This window comes from Procambarus clarkii, chromosome 45 (assembly GCF_040958095.1).
Source record: "Procambarus clarkii isolate CNS0578487 chromosome 45, FALCON_Pclarkii_2.0, whole genome shotgun sequence".
NCBI classification, from domain to species: Eukaryota; Metazoa; Arthropoda; class Malacostraca; order Decapoda; family Cambaridae; genus Procambarus; species Procambarus clarkii.
This window is the reverse complement of record NC_091194.1, coordinates 16,125,189-16,141,547: the sequence shown is the minus strand read 5'-3', so window position 1 is coordinate 16,141,547 and position 16,359 is coordinate 16,125,189. Positions and strand designations below refer to the sequence as shown.

Genomic DNA, 16,359 nt, shown 5'->3' with positions numbered 1-16,359 from the left:
CGCTACCAGTGAACTCTTGAAACCTACAGAAAAATGAAGAACTGAAGGTTACAGCCGTCTGAGAACGTACAAATCTCACGCGGCTCCAGCATGCTGAAGCGATTTGATGAAATATCTGCGCCCAAAATAGTTAAGTTACAAAATAGTTACTCAGAACATTCAGAGAAAAACTTGCCATACGAATACGTAAGAGTGTTCGCTTCTCCTACCACCCTCATTCTTTATGGTGTACACTTTATTATGCAAGGTTATACAGTTACATATCTGATTTTATACAAAAAATGAACATTGAGAGGACACAAGAAAAAGTTCGCTTCCTAGAGACTAGATTTCCTCGAACTCCTCCGACGCCGGGCAGGAACCGAGGACGCAGCGGGCATTCCCCCTCTGGATCGCGACACTCAGGCGCTGGAAGAGGGTGAATGTTATGTTGAGAGTGGTGTTGGTCTGGTGAATACAAGTGTTGAGAGCCTTGACTCTCGGGTCTGGCGTAAGCTGCTCTCAAGAGTCGTGTCAGCCTCGGACCCTCGTGCCGGAAGCTGGTAAAAATCTTAAATTGTGATATGTTAAAAAAATCTGAACCAGTTATTATTGAACATTAGTATTATATCTATTTTAGATTATTTACTACCACAGACGTGGCCATTTATTTATGCAATGCTAAACCGCATATATACATTTTCTTTTGTTCTGCAATGACTAGAGTTAGAGATTCGTTAAGACAATATAGTGTAGTGAACATCAACAAACACTTTCGGCCAAACACCGTTGCTTATTGCATCGTGCAGACGAGTAGCAGACCCGTGGTGAGGATGAGGTGTGCACACCTGCAGAGCATCACGTCACGTTGGCGAGACATATATACATATATATATATATGCAATTAACGATCACAAAACACTGATCATTTTATGCGGAAAATCCACAGAGAAATATGAAATGAGGTGAACGTTTCGGCTTTGTTAAAGCCTTTGTCAACACCAGACTGACTGGTGAGTTGGGTGCTGTGTCCACAAAGTTGGGTGCTGTGTCCACAAAGCTGAGTGCTGTGTCCACAAAGCTGAGTGCTTTACCCACAAAGCTGAGTGCTTTACCCACAAAGCTGAGTGCTGTACCCACAAAGCTGAGTGCTGTACCCACAAAGCTGAGTGCTGTACCCACAAAGCTGAGTGCTGTACCCACAAAGCTGAGTGCTGTACCCACAAAGCTGAGTGCTGTACCCACAAAGCTGAGTGCTGTACCCACAAAGCTGAGTGCTGTACCACTGCACCAACACACCCCAACAGCAAGGGAGAATATCTTATCAACGCATTCAACCCCATGCCCAAGTGCATTCGGGTTATGTGGTCAACTATTTCATCCAGTCCTGGCTAAGGCCACAACACATGCAACATCAAATGATAAACTGCATAGACGTATGTAAATTTCAAATACATATATAATGTACATACATATTATTCCACAAATTTAACAACATGGACACCAGATCTCCTTAGACCCTCCTTTCCTCCACCAAACCAACCAACCAACCACACTGTATTATATTTACTGAATTAAAATTGCCCGTAAGCACACATGTTTATTTTCGCTCATCTGACGTCAGCCTGTGGCGGTTACTGAAGTCAATATATTAATCTAGGCACAAGCTAGAGTGAGCTTGTGTGAGTGAGTGAGACACTTAACCCATCATGAGCCCTGGAGCACCTGCTTGTGGGGAAGGAAGGGAGGGATAGGGAGAGTGAGGGAGGGAGGGAGGGAAGGAAAAACAGATAAAGGGAGAGAGACCGACAGACAAAGGGATACAAAGAAAATGTACATGTTTATTACTCATTATGTTCGATAATATGTTTATTGCGTGTGATGTGTTTATAGCTTGAGCTACCTCCTCCTTTTGTGTGTATTTACCTCAATAAACTTATTTCTATTTGACAAATGGAGGGGGGGAGGGTGAGAGAGATTGGGCGATGTGTATAGAAAGAAACGGAGAGGAAGATACAGACAGACAGACAGGCGGAGATACAGAGACAGGCGGAGATACAGAGACAGGCGGAGATACAGGGACAGGCGGAGATACAGGGACAGGCGGAGATACAGGGACAGGCGGAGATACAGGGACAGGCGGAGATACAGGGACAGGCGGAGATACAGGAGGAAAGTTCAACGACCAACACGCAGTTGTTAACCTCTCCCGCCTCTCATGTCTTATGACAACAAAGGTATTTTAAAATACACAATAATATGAAAAATAAATTGTTGTCAGTTTTAATAATATATAAAAATCGAATCCTATGAAATTTCATTAGATTTATAATATTGGTCCAGATTAAAGTTGATTGTACTTGCGCAAGAGAACCATCTATAGTCAATTTCTCCAAAGATTTCCTCTGTGATCGGGATCCATCTCTCTTATGCCCTAATTAGCTCAATTGATCTCAAATTGTCTAACAATGCCGCAGTTTAACCTTTCGCTATATAATTGAATACTTTTATATAAAACATCTTTCAATCATTTTCTCTCTGACTGTAGCTCACTAACATCTTCCGCTCCCAATCCTTGGCCTATGTCAAGGATTGGAGGGTTCATTCATTTATTATGCATTTATTGTGGGGCCTGACAGCTGAATGGACAGCGCTTCGGATTCATAGTCCTGAGGTTCTGGGTTCAATCCCCAGAGGAAGCGGAAACAAATGGGCGGATAAAAATACATTTTTACCAGTTCTCATTATTACTACTATCCCCTACACCTTACTTCCTCCTCAGCTCTCTCTTGCCTATTTATTGCCTGTCCCGACCTGTCCTCATCACAATCGACTTGAGAATGGTCCAGGACGGACCGAAACGTCGTCGTCCCTTCAACTTCTAGTGTGTGGTCTGGTCAACAAATGGGCGGAGTTTCTTCTACCCTGATATCCTTGCTCTCTAGTAGTAAATAGGTACCTGGGAGTTAGACAGCTGCTACGAGCTGCTTCCTGGGTGTGTGTAACAACGGAGGCCTGGTCAAGGGCCGGGCCGCGGGGACGCTAAGCCCCGAAATCATCTGAAGATAACTTAAGATCTCAAGATAACCCATACCCATCCCGTGGGCGGTGGTGGATGCTGGTGAGAGATGCCGTCATAAGAGTCCCAAACCCTCAAGATGTTCCCCTCTTGCTTGATGTTGCATAATTAGCATTCCCTGCTACCTCCTCACTGTATCTGTTAATAGGCACAGCGTACTCTTTCAGTCCTGGTGTCCATAACATCGGAAGACTTCAGACTTCCTTCTGAAGACTTCCAGTCTTCAGTGATACTTTTTTTTTACCTGTGTTCTGTGCTTGACGTCAACTGCCCGGCTTGAAGGTTTTGTGCGTTATCATTCGGTAATCATATTGCGCCACGCACTTTTAAAATCTTTTCTCTGGCCACGCACGCACTCACTGAACTACAGGCCAGTGTCCCTAACCTGCATACCATGCAAGCTGATGTAGAATATTGTGCGAAGAAAGCTAGTTGAACATCTGGAACGAAAGATCTTTGTAACACAGCATCAACATGGGTTCAGGGATGGAAAGTCCTGCCTGTACCCATGCCACGAGGGCTGGTGTAGAGGGGGCCACGAGGGCTGGTGTAGAGGGGGCCACGAGGGCTGGTGTAGAGGGGGCCACGAGGGCTGGTGTAGAGGGGGCCACGAGGGCTGGTGTAGAGGGGGCCACGAGGGCTGGTGTAGAGGGGGCCACGAGGGCTGGTGTAGAGGGGGCCACGAGGGCTGGTGTAGAGGGGGCCACGAGGGCTGGTGTAGAGGGGGCCACGAGGGCTGGTGTAGAGGGGGCCACGAGGGCTGGTGTAGAGGGGGCCACGAGGGCTGGTGTAGAGGGGGCCACGAGGGCTGGTGTAGAGGGGGCCACGAGGGCTGGTGTAGAGGGGGCCACGAGGGCTGGTGTAGAGGGGGCCACGAGGGCTGGTGTAGAGGGGGCCACGAGGGCTGGTGTAGAGGGGGCCACGAGGGCTGGTGTAGAGGGGGCCACGAGGGCTGGTGTAGAGGGGGCCACGAGGGCTGGTGTAGAGGGGGCCACGAGGGCTAGTGTAGAGGGCCCACGAGGGCTAGTGTAGAGGGGCCCACGAGGGCTAGTGTAGAGGGCCACGAGGGCTAGTGTAGAGGGGCCCACGAGGGCTAGTGTAGAGGGCCACGAGAGCTAGTATAGAGGGCCACGTGGGCTAGTACTGGACAGGGCTAAGGGAGGAGAGATAACGAAGGTGATAACAAGGGATCCGTGAAGGGGAGGTAAGGGTTGAGGGGAGCCCTCAAGGGGGCGCTAATGGGTGAGTGACGGACCCCACTTGAGCAGCCTGTAAGATTCTGGTCATCAATTTTGTCTCAAGATGACTTATCCCCAACTTGCCAACACCCTCGCTCGCTAGCTCCTTCACTCACTCGCAAACTTTTTCACTTGCTCGCTAACACCGTCACTCAGATGCTTCTTTACTTATTATTATTAACATCTTTATTGACAAAGTTAATTACAATTTTGCCTAATCTGAGGATTTTGATAGTCGCAGGACAGAGGGTCATACATAAGACAATAGGTCTAAACTGTAGGCTGAAGCACATATATATCATGGTTACTAGCCTTCTCGCGCCCTCGCTAGCTGCATCTCTGGCTGCCTCATTCGCTTACACCATCACTTGCTATAATCGACTCTTGATTTATTTGAATTTTCTCTCTCATATATATATATATATATATATATATATATATATATATATATATAAATTGTGTGTGTTTGCAGTAAACAAGTTTTTTTAAATATTCGGGAACCACCTTGCAACCTTGCTTATTCCAGGGTCGGCGTTCGATCCTCGACAGTCCAAGTAGTTTGGCGTGTTCATCCCAGTGATAATATATCATAGGTAAAAAACAAAAAATCGAAGTCTCTCCCGTTAACTTAGAGGATGAAGGTCAGTTTAGAAAACGGGATGTAAAATATGCAAGCAAGTAAAGGTCACTACTCGCTGCTCTTCCTCCCCCACTCACGGCTACACATATTGCACGATATCTCTTGCAAGCCAATCACCTTGTTTTTAATTTATGCTGCTGTCGGGGACCAGTGTCCTAGCGGCCCGGTTGCTAACTTGACCTCCTGGTTCAACTTGTCTTCAGGCCAGGCTCGTCAAAGCGGCGGCCGCCCTCCAAGCCGCATTCATCAATTTTAACATTGTGCATTAATAATTGGATTGTTATCTTATATAAATTAATATTATTATATACTAAAGTTCCATGAATAATTAGGCGTAGGTAAGGTTAGGTGTTTACATTGTGTTGACTATTATTTGTAATTGAAGTTACATTGATCAAGTATTTTCAGAGTTTCTGTTCGAATCCACAGGATGATTATTGGGCCCACAACCATCCCACAGGATGGGTATGGGTACACAACCATCCCACAGGATGGGTATGGGTACACAACCCACAGGATGGGTATGGGGTACACAACCCACAGGATGGGTATGGGGTACACAACCCACAGGATGGGTATTGGTACACAGCCCACAGGATGGGTATGGGTACACAACCCACAGGATGGGTATTGGTACACAGCCCACAGGAAGGGTATGGGTACACAACCCACAGGATGGGTATTGGTACACAGCCCACAGGATGGGTATGGGTACACAACCCACAGGATGGGTATTGGTACACAGCCCACAGGATGGGTATGGGTACACAACCCCACAGGATGGGTATGGGTACACAACCCCACAGGATGGGTATGGGGTACACAACCCACAGGATGGGTATGGGTACACAACCCCACAGGATGGGTATTGGTACACAGCCCACAGGATGGGTATGGGTACACAACCCCACAGGATGGGTATGGGTACACAACCCCACAGGATGGGTATGGGGTACACAACCCCACAGGATGGGTATGGGTACACAACCCCACAGGATGGGTATGGGTACACAACCCACAGGATGGGTATGGGTACACAACCCCACAGGATGGGTATGGGTACACAACCCCACAGGATGGGTATGGGTACACAACCCCACAGGATGGGTATGGGTACACAACCCCACATAATGGGTATGGGTACACAACCCCACATAATGGGTATGGGTACACAACCCCACATAATGGGTATGGGTACACAACCCCACATAATGGGTATGGATACACAACCCCACAGGATGGGTATGGGTACACAACCCCACAGGATGGGTATGGGTACACAACCCCACAGGATGGGTATGGGTACACAACCCCACAGGATGGGTATGGGTACACAACCCCACAGGATGGGTATGGGTACACAGCCCACAGGATGGGTATGGGTACACAGCCCACAGGATGGGTATGGGTACACAGCCCACAGGATGGGTATGGGTACACAACCCCACAGGATGGGTATGGGGTACACAGCCCACAGGATGGGTATGGGTACACAGCCCACAGGATGGGTATGGGTACACAGCCCACAGGATGGGTATGGGTACACAGCCCACAGGATGGGTATGGGTACACAACCCCACAGGATGGGTATGGGTACACAGCCCACAGGATGGGTATGGGTACACAACCCCACAGGATGGGTATGGGTACACAGCCCACAGGATGGGTATGGGTACACAACCCCACAGGATGGGTATGGGTACACAACCCCACAGGATGGGTATGGGTACACAACCCCACAGGATGGGTATGGGTACACAGCCCACAGGATGGGTATGGGTACACAGCCCACAGGATGGGTATGGGTACACAGCCCACAGGATGGGTATGGGTACACAACCCACAGGATGGGTATGGGTACACAGCCCACAGGATGGGTATGGGTACACAACCCACAGGATGGGTATGGGTACACAGCCCACAGGATGGGTATGGGTACACAACCCACAGGATAGGTATGTGGTACATAATAAACTAAATTAAAAACCATTGTAAATAAACCAATCTGTCCTAAAAAGAACGTCGCTTTTCGCACGTATGCGTTACATAAGGCCAAATATTGTCGTACCGTCTGGACGCGTCTGGCAGGAGTGTCCCCCTGGCATCGCGCGTCTGGCAGGAGTGTCCCCCTGGCATCGCGCGTCTGGCAGGAGGGTCCCCCTGGCATCGCGCGTCTGGCAGGAGGGTCCCCCTGGCATCGCGCGTCTGGCATGAGGGAGCCGGTCGGCCGAGCGAGGGAGCCGGCTCGGCCGAGCGGACAGCACGCTGGACTTGTGATCCTGTGGTCCTGGGTTCGATCCCAGGCGCCGGCGAGAAACATTGGGCAGAGTTTCTTTCACCCTATGCCCCTGTTACCTAGCAGTAAAATAGGTACCTGGGTGTTAGTCAGCTGTCACGGGCTGCTTCCTGGGGGTGGAGGCCTGGTCGAGGACCGGGCCGCGGGGACACTAAAAAGCCCCGAAATCATCTCAAGATAACCTCAAGATAACCTCCCCCTGGCATCGCGCGTCTGGCAGGAGGGTCCCCCCTGGCATCGCGCGTCTGGCAGGAGGGTCCCCCCTGGCATCGCGCGTCTGGCAGGAGGGTCCCCCCTGGCATCGCGCGTCTGGCAGGAGTGTCCCCCCTGGCATCGCGCGTCTGGCAGGAGGGTCCCCCCTGGCATCGCGCGTCTGGCAGGAGGGTCCCCCCTGGCATCGCGCGTCTGGCAGGAGGGTCCCCCCCTGGCATCGCGCGTCTGGCAGGAGGGTCCCCCCTGGCATCGCGCGTCTGGCAGGAGGGTCCCCCCTGGCATCGCGCGTCTGGCAGGAGGGTCCCCCCCTGGCATCGCGCGTCTGGCAGGAGGGTCCCCCCTGGCATCGCGCGTCTGGCAGGAGGGTCCCCCCTGGCATCGCGCGTCTGGCAGGAGGGTCCCCCCTGGCATCGCGCGTCTGGCAGGAGGGTCCCCCCTGGCATCGCGCGTCTGGCAGGAGGGTCCCCTGGCATCGCGCGTCTGGCATCCCTGGGTTATTGATCTTACAATTATTGCTCTCTTGTAGGTCACTGTTTTATATACTTGTACGAAACCTTACTTTAAAAAAACACAAATTCTGCTGGTTTCAGGCCACTAGAACACGCACGACAACCCGCTAGTTTCAGGCCAATGGAACACAGATATACATCAGTGTTTTAGTACAACAGTTTCTGGCCTTAGGTGAAGGGAAGGGAATTATCAGGGGAAAGCACCAAGCCATTACGACTTTATAGCACTGGGAAGGTGTCAGGATAAGCACCAGGAGCATGGGATGCTCCTGGACGCAGGTTCGAAACCTCGTCACGGCCCTTGTGGATTTGTTCATTGTCAGGATAAGGATTTGGGATGGGACGGGGGGAAGGAATAGTGCCCCAACAACTTGGGCACCTCGACGGTCGGGGATTGAACGCCGACCTGCATTAAGCGAGACCGTCACTCTACCATCCTGCCCAAGTGGTTGGGCAATATACGTCAAAATGCGACGTGCTATAAGGAGGACGGAGTGGATAGCGAGGGGGGGGGTGATGCAGGAAGGTGTGGGGCGAGACGATAGCAGTTTGTACTCTCAGCTAACACGTCGCCTTCTTTACGTTGTGGTAGCCAACGTTGCAATTGCAACCTACTATGGGAAAGTAGCGGCTCACAATTATCCATGTTTTTTATGCATCGTTCACGAGAGGTTAGGTGGGTTGCTTGGGTTTGTACGTGTCTGGTTAGGTTAGGGTGTTGGATATTTTTACGTGGTAAACCTGGCTACTGACTCTGCCAGGTGCAGCATAGTCTGACTCTGCCAGGTGCAGCATAGTCTGACTCTGCCAGGTGCGGCATAGTCTGACTCTGCCAGGTGCGGCATAGTCTGACTCTGCCAGGTGCGGCATAGTCTGACTCTGCCAGGTGCGGCATAGTCTGACTCTGCCAGGTGCGGCATAGTCTGACTCTGCCAGGTGCGGCATAGTCTGACTCTGCCAGGTGCGGCATAGTCTGACTCTGCCAGGTGCGGCATAGTCTGACTCTGCCAGGTGCGGCATAGTCTGACTCTGCCAGGTGCGGCATAGTCTGACTCTGCCAGGTGCGGCATAGTCTGACTCTGCCAGGTGCGGCATAGTCTGACTCTGCCAGGTGCGGCATAGTCTGACTCTGCCAGGTGCGGCATAGTCTGACTCTGCCAGGTGCGGCATAGTCTGACTCTGCCAGGTGCGGCATAGTCTGACTCTGCCAGGTGCGGCATAGTCTGACTCTGCCAGGTGCGGCATAGTCTGACTCTGCCAGGTGCGGCATAGTCTGACTCTGCCAGGTGCGGCATAGTCTGACTCTGCCAGGTGCGGCATAGTCTGACTCTGCCAGGTGCGGCATAGTCTGACTCTGCCAGGTGCGGCATAGTCTGACTCTGCCAGGTGCGGCATAGTCTGACTCTGCCAGGTGCGGCATAGTCTGACTCTGCCAGGTGCGGCATAGTCTGACTCTGCCAGGTGCGGCATAGTCTGACTCTGCCAGGTGCGGCATAGTCTGACTCTGCCAGGTGCGGCATAGTCTGACTCTGCCAGGTGCGGCATAGTCTGACTCTGCCAGGTGCGGCATAGTCTGACTCTGCCAGGTGCGGCATAGTCTGACTCTGCCAGGTGCGGCATAGTCTGACTCTGCCAGGTGCGGCATAGTCTGACTCTGCCAGGTGCGGCATAGTCTGACTCTGCCAGGTGCGGCATAGTCTGACTCTGCCAGGTGCGGCATAGTCTGACTCTGCCAGGTGCGGCATAGTCTGACTCTGCCAGGTGCGGCATAGTCTGACTCTGCCAGGTGCGGCATAGTCTGACTCTGCCAGGTGCGGCATAGTCTCACATTGCCAGGTGCAGCATAGTCTGACTGGTGTAGCATAGTCTGACTGGTGCAGCATAGTCTCTCACTGCTTGGTGCAGCATAGTCTTGACTGTCAGGTGCAGCATAGTCTTGACTCTGCCAGGTGCAGCATAGTCTTGACTCTGCCAGGTGCAGCATAGTCTTGACTCTGCCAGGTGCAGCATAGTCTTGACTCTGCCAGGTGCAGCATAGTCTCTCACTGCCTGGTGCAGCATAGTCTTGACTCTGCCAGGTGCAGCATAGTCTTGACTCTGCCAGGTGCAGCATAGTCTTGACTCTGCCAGGTGCAGCATAGTCTTGACTCTGCCAGGTGCAGCATAGTCTCTCACTGCCTGGTGCAGCATAGTCTTGACTGTCAGTTGCAGCATAGTCTTGACTCTGCCAGGTGCAGCATAGTCTTGACTCTGCCAGGTGCAGCATAGTCTCTCACTGCCTGGTGCAGCATAGTCTTAACTGTCAGTTGCAGCATAGTTTTGACTCTGCCAGGTGCAGCATAGTCTTGACTCTGCCAGGTGCAGCATAGTCTGAATGTGGATGAGAGAGAGAGAGAGAGAGAGAGAGAGAGAGAGAGAGAGAGAGAGAGAGAGAGAGAGAGAGAGAGAGAGAGAGAGGAGCAGCAGCATCTTGAGGATGTATCAATTGAAGATTCTTCAGAGAGAATTAGGGGTAAAACATCCCCACAATAGAGTGAGCACGTGGTTAAATATGCAACTTGCAAGACACATGTGCGCAGCTTCACACACCAGGCTCGTGCTCACTGGGTTCCGGGTTCACGCTCAGGCACTCTTGGGATTTTTATGAGTCTAGAATGAGTTTAGGTGGATATAAATAGGAGCTGCCTCGTAGCGGTCAATACTAGCTGCCTTGTGTGGGCCAATAGGAGCTGCCTTATATGGGCCAATAGGAGCTGCCTCGTATGGGCCAATAAGGGCTGCCTCGTAGCGGTCAATATGCCTTCAGCCGAACAAGTCTATGTGGGTGGGGACGAGGACAGGTTGACGAGTTTAGCAGTTACCAGGGAGGATGTTCTTAAACAAATAGTAAAACTCAAACCAAACAAATCCCCAGGGCCGGATGAAGTGTTTGCCAGGGTGCTTAAAGAATGCAAAGAGGAGCTTTGTGACCCACTGTCAACCATATTTAATAAATCAATAGAGTCAGGCAGAGTGCCAGAGTTTTGGAAAGTTGCTAATGTGATACCAGTTTTTAAGAAAGGAGATAGATCAATTGCGTCTAACTATCGACCAATTAGCCTAACGTCTATTGTGGGAAAGTTACTCGAATCTATAATAGCAAATAAAATTCGTCTTCATCTTGAAAAACATAAATTAATAATTGAGTCGCAACATGGTTTTATAAATGGCCGTTCATGTTTAACAAATTTGTTATCTTTTTATTCTAGCATAGTTGAGGCAGTTGATAGTGGTAAGGATTGTGATGTTGTGTACCTTGACTTTAGCAAAGCTTTTGATACAGTGCCACATGAAAAACTGATTAAAAAGATAGAGGCTCATGATATTGGGGGTGCTATATTAAACTGGATTAGGGCATGGCTATACCAAAGGAAACAGAGAATTAGTATAAATGGAGTCAAGTCAGAGTGGGAAAATGTTGTAAGTGGAGTGCCTCAAGGCTCTGTCCTTGGACCTCTGTTGTTTATAATATATATAAATGATTTAGATTCAGGTTTGAGTAGCAACATTTGCAAATTTGACGATGATACGAAAATCGGTAGGGAAATTAATTCGGAGGAGGACTCACTATCACTTCAAGTTGATCTAGATAGGGTTTTGAAATGGTCAAAGGATTGGCAGATGCAGTTTAATGCTGATAAATGTAAAGTTCTGAGGTTAGGTAATGATGATAGAGTTACAAGATACGAGCTAGATGGTGTTGAGATTGCGAAGTCGGATTGCGAAAGGGATCTGGGAGTTATGATTAGTAAGAATTTAAAACAAAAGGATCAATGCATAAATGTTCGTAATAAGGCAAATCGGACACTTGGATTTATTAATCGCAGCGTTAGTAACAAGACACCTGGTGTGGTTCTCAAGCTATATCTTGCTCTAGTTAGGCCCCATTTAGATTTTGCAGTTCAGTTTTGGTCGCCATATTATAGAATGGATATAAATTCACTTGAACGTGTCCAGCGTAGGATGACTAAGTTAATTCCCCAAATTAGAAATCTTTCATATGAAGAAAGATTAACAAAGAAAGATTAACAGAGAAAGATTAACTTTCTCTTCGTTGCTTAAGGGAAAGCAACGAAGAGAAAGGAAGCACAGGCCCCTCAGAGAGTAAAGGAAGTACCTAAGCAAACATTAGTTGTGGGAGATTCCCAGATAAGGTATTTGGATAGAACGTTTTATGCTAGAGATAGGGGGAACAGGTTAAGGGTTTGCTATCCCGGAGCTGGCATTGGTGATATTATAAACAACATGCATGATATTATGGCTGGTAATGGGAACAATCCCATTATTTGCATTAGCGTGGGAGGAAATGATGTTGGTCGAGTTAGGAGTGAGGAACTGATTCAGAGGTATAAAACAGCCATAGAGTTAGTTAGGAGCAAGGGAGGAATCCCGATCATATGTGGCATTCTTCCAAGAAAGGGAGTGGGAAATGAATGGATATCGAGGGCACTTGGTGTCAATTGCCGGCTGGAAAGATATTGCAAATCAAATGCAATATCTTTCATAGACAACTGGGAACACTTCTATGGAAGAAATGAAATGTATGCTCGTGATGGGGTGCATCTATCGAGAGCTGGGGTTGTTGCTGTTGCGAACTCGTTAGAAGAAGTGGTTAGAGGTGTTTGTTTGGGTTTAAACTGTTAGTAGATAGAGGTATGGGAATTGATTTGGAGGAGGGAGGTAGTAGAGGTGTGTGTTTGTGGGAGGGGGGAGTTGGCAGAGCGATCAGGGAAAGAGAAGGTCCGCAAAATAACAATTCACTTAGGGTATATTACACTAACAGTAGAAGTCTAAGAAATAAAATTAACGAATTAAATGCTCTTGTCTGCACAGAAAAAATAGATATTATTGCACTTACCGAAACGTGGATGAATGTAGAAAATAGAGAACTATTAGCTGAATATCAAATATATGGATTTAAACTATTTCACACAGATAGATATATTAGACGAGGAGGTGGAGTAGCCATATATGTTAGGGACAATTTGAAATGTAGTCTCAAAGAGGGAATCAAAACAGAGCCACACACAGAAACTATTTGGATTGAATTAAACGAAAAAGCTAATAATATTATAATAGGAGTAATATATAGGCCACCAAATTTAGACGGATTGGAAGCAAAGCATCTATGGGATGAAATATCTAGAGCATCTAGATCTAACAGTATTTATGTCATGGGTGACTTTAATTTTAGCGGAATAAACTGGTTGAACAAAACAGGGAATAGTGAAGCAGAAGATTTTCTAGAATTAATTGACGATTGCTTTCTTACGCAACACATTAAGGAACCAACACGGGAAAATAATATTTTAGATTTAGTGTTAACTAACAGGGAAACGCAAATTAATGACATCGAAATAGGGAGTGAGCTAGGGAGCAGTGATCACAAAGAAATCAGATTTAGCATAGAATGGAATAGACCAGTAGGAGAAAATTCTGTTAAAGTGCCAGATTTTCGAAAAGCTGATTTTAATAGCCTAAGAAATTTTTTGGGTCAAATTGATTGGAAAGTCTTGGGTATGGGGTGTGGGCCGGTCTTGGAGCGAGATATGAACCCAGCGATAGGTGACTTAAATGGGGATTTCGATGTGGATTCAATATATAACTTATTTAAGAATATTCTAAACAAAGCACAGGAACGTAGTATACCATACAAATTGAATAGATCGAATACTAATGACCCAAAGTGGATAACAAAGAATTTGAAGAACCTTATAGGTAAAAAGAGAGCTTGGTACAAAAGGATTAAAAATGGGGAGGTCACTTTAGAACAGGAATTCGTACAACTGGTTAGAAATGTTAAAAAAGAGATAAGGAAAGCAAAAAGAAACTATGAAGTTTGCATAGCAGGGCAAGCAAAGACAAATCCTAAAGGGTTTTTTCAGTTATATCGTACTAAGACTAGGGAAAGGATAGGTCCATTAAAAACTGAGACAGGTCAAATAACAGATAGTGATGAAGAGATGAGTAGTATTTTTAATAAATATTTTGTATCTGTATTTACTAAAGAGGAACTTAACAATATGCCTTCAGCCGAACAAGTCTATGTGGGTGGGGATGAGGACAGGTTGACGAGTTTAGCAGTTACCAGGGAGGATGTTCTTAAACAAATAGTAAAACTCAAACCAAACAAATCCCCAGGGCCGGATGAAGTGTTTGCCAGGGTGCTTAAAGAATGCAAAGAGGAGCTTTGTGACCCACTGTCAACCATATTTAATAAATCAATAGAGTCAGGCAGAGTGCCAGAGTTTTGGAAAGTTGCTAATGTGATACCAGTTTTTAAGAAAGGAGATAGATCACTTGCGTCTAACTATCGACCAATTAGCCTAACGTCTATTGTGGGAAAGTTACTCGAATCTATAATAGCAAATAAAATTCGTCTTCATCTTGAAAAACATAAATTAATAATTGAGTCGCAACATGGTTTTATAAATGGCCGTTCATGTTTAACAAATTTGTTATCTTTTTATTCTAGCATTGTTGAGGCAGTTGATAGTGGTAAGGATTGCGATGTTGTATACCTTGACTTTAGCAAAGCTTTTGATACAGTGCCACATGAAAGACTGATTAAAAAGATAGAGTCTCATGGTATTGGGGGTGCTATATTAAGCTGGATTAGGGCATGGCTATACCAAAGGAAACAGAGAGTTAGTATAAATGGAATCAAGTCAGAGTGGGAAAATGTTGTAAGTGGAGTGCCTCAAGGCTCTGTCCTGGGACCTCTGTTGTTTATAATATATATAAATGATTTAGATTCAGGTTTGAGTAGCAACATTTGCAAATTTGCCGATGATACGAAAATCGGTAGGGAAATTAATTCGGAGGAGGACTCACTATCACTTCAAGTTGATCTAGATAGGGTTTTGAAATGGTCAAAGGATTGGCAGATGCAGTTTAATGCTGATAAATGTAAAGTTCTGAGGTTAGGTAATGATGATAGAGTTACAAGATACGAGCTAGATGGTGTTGTGATTGCGAAGTCGGATTGCGAAAGGGATCTGGGAGTTATGATTAGTAAGAATTTAAAACAAAAGGATCAATGCATAAATGTTCGTAATAAGGCAAATCGGACACTTGGATTTATTAATCGCAGCGTTAGTAACAAGACACCTGGTGTGGTTCTCAAGCTATATCTTGCTCTAGTTAGGCCCCATTTAGATTATGCAGTTCAGTTTTGGTCGCCATATTATAGAATGGATATAAATTCACTTGAACGTGTCCAGCGTAGGATAACATAAGAACATAAGAACATAAGAACAAAGGTAACTGCAGAAGGCCTATTGGCCCATACGAGGCAGCTCCTATTCTATAACCACCCAATCCCACTCATATACTTGTCCAACCCGTGCTTGAAACAATCGAGGGACCCCACCTCCACAATGTTACGCGGCAATTGGTTCCACAAATCAACAACCCTGTTACTGAACCAGTATTTACCCAAGTCTTTCCTAAATCTAAACTTATCCAATTTATATCCATTGTTTCGTGTTCTGTCCTGTGTTGATACTTTTAATACCCTATTAATATCCCCCCGGTTATGTCCATTCATCCACTTGTAAACCTCTATCATGTCACCCCTAACTCTTCGCCTTTCCAGTGAATGCAACTTAAGCTTTGTTAATCTTTCTTCATATGAAAGATTTCTAATTTGGGGAATTAACTTAGTCATCCTACGCTGGACACGTTCAAGTGAATTTATATCCATTCTATAATATGGCGACCAAAACTGAACTGCATAATCTAAATGGGGCCTAACTAGAGCAAGATATAGCTTGAGAACCACACCAGGTGTCTTGTTACTAACGCTGCGATTAATAAATCCAAGTGTCCGATTTGCCTAATTACGAACATTTATGCATTGATCCTTTTGTTTTAAATTCTTACTAATCATAACTCCCAGATCCCTTTCGCAATCCGACTTCGCAATCACAACACCATCTAGCTCGTATCTTGTAACTCTATCATCATTACCTAACCTCAGAACTTTACATTTATCAGCATTAAACTGCATCTGCCAATCCTTTGACCATTTCAAAACCCTATCTAGATCAACTTGAAGTGATAGTGAGTCCTCCTCCGAATTAATTTCCCTACCGATTTTCGTATCATCGGCAAATTTGCAAATGTTGCTACTCAAACCTGAATCTAAATCATTTATATATATTATAAACAACAGAGGTCCCAGGACAGAGCCTTGAGGCACTCCACTTACAACATTTTCCCACTCTGACTTGATTCCATTTATACTAACTCTCTGTTTCCTTTGGTATAGCCATGCCCTAATCCAGCTTAATATAGCACCCCCAAAACCATGAGACTCTATTTTTTTAATCAGTCTTTCATGTGGCACTGTATCAAAAGCTTTG

The 16,359-nt window shown here is 46.8% G+C and overlaps 1 long non-coding RNA gene across 2 annotated transcripts in view; it reads left to right on the top strand.

Annotated features, from left to right (window-relative positions):
- LOC138350475 (uncharacterized) overlaps positions 1 to 16,359 on the top strand; it is a 352,612-nt gene that overhangs the window by 281,317 nt on the left and 54,936 nt on the right. The gene's annotated exons all lie outside the window — the stretch shown is intronic.